The following is a 1,095-nucleotide window of genomic DNA, read 5'->3' as shown; positions in this document are numbered from 1 at the left end:
CACAGGCTTGGGCAGGGAGCCCCGCTGGACTGCCCCAGCCCGGGGGGAGGATTGGGGCGCACACCCCACATGCCCTGCCCAGGCAGGGGCAGCTCGGGAGCAGCCCCGCTACCCTCAGTGCCCGAGCTGCGCTGTCAGGCATGGCCGGAGCTCCCTGCAGCCCTGTGCTGGCTCTGCAGAGCTAAAGGGACACTCGTGCATGGAGAGCTTGGGCAGAGCTGGGGTCATGCCCTTCTGCTTGCACACAGCTCTGCTCCTGCCCCCTTGGTGCCAAACCCTGGGTGAGGACTCGAGCCCCTTGTTTGGGCAGCTGGGACATGGCTGTGTCCACAATCCCAGGCACAGACATCTTTTATGAAAAATCCTTTCCTTAGGATTTTTCCTCCTGAGAAGCTGAGAGGCCTCAGGAACAAAATGTAAACAATGGTTATCTGCTGCTGTGGAATGCAACAGGGGCATCTGTGATTGGTCTCATGTGGTTGTTTCTAATTAACAGCCAATTCACAGTGAGTTAGCTCGGACAGTTAGCTAAGCCTTTGTTATCATTCTTTCTTTTTCTATTCTTAGCTAGCCTTCTGATGAAATCCTTTCTTCTATTCTTTTAGTATAATTTTAGTATAGTTTTAATATAATATATATAATAAAATAATAAATCAAGCCTTCTGAAACATGGAGTCAGATCCTCGTCGCCTACCTCATCCTAAGACCCCTTTGAACACGATCACAAATCCTCCCCTCCCCAGGGGGAGAGATGCTTAGACAGAGCTCAAGACTGTCCCCTAGAGCTGTGAAAGGCCAGGTTCCACAGCTGCCCGTGCACCAAAGGAGAGGTAACTGCTTTGTCTGTGGCCAAATCCATCAACTCTGGAGCTGCCAGGCAAGGCAGAACACAGAGCAGGGGAACACAGAGAGATGCCAAGCATCACTGCTGAAGGGGAAGCCAACAGGGATGCATCTGGCTCTCAGGAGGAATAGCCAAGGAGCAGCCAGGAAGGTGCCTTGCAGCAGGGCAGGCGTTTGTACTGTGCTCATAGCTGGGGACACACTAAGGAGACCCACGTGTGCCATGAGGCTGCAAAAACGTGGGGAACCTCA

General features: G+C 52.9%; 1 protein-coding gene across 7 annotated transcripts in view; it reads right to left on the bottom strand.

Annotated features, from left to right (window-relative positions):
* LOC102044586 (myomegalin) overlaps nt 1-1,095 on the bottom strand; it is a 29,053-nt gene that overhangs the window by 7,810 nt on the left and 20,148 nt on the right. The window lies entirely within an intron of this gene.

Source organism: Geospiza fortis, unplaced genomic scaffold (genome assembly GCF_000277835.1).
Source record: "Geospiza fortis unplaced genomic scaffold, GeoFor_1.0 scaffold5, whole genome shotgun sequence".
NCBI lineage: Eukaryota > Metazoa > Chordata > Aves > Passeriformes > Thraupidae > Geospiza > Geospiza fortis.
Note: the sequence above shows the minus strand (reverse complement) of the source record. Positions and strands in the feature narration are given on the sequence as shown.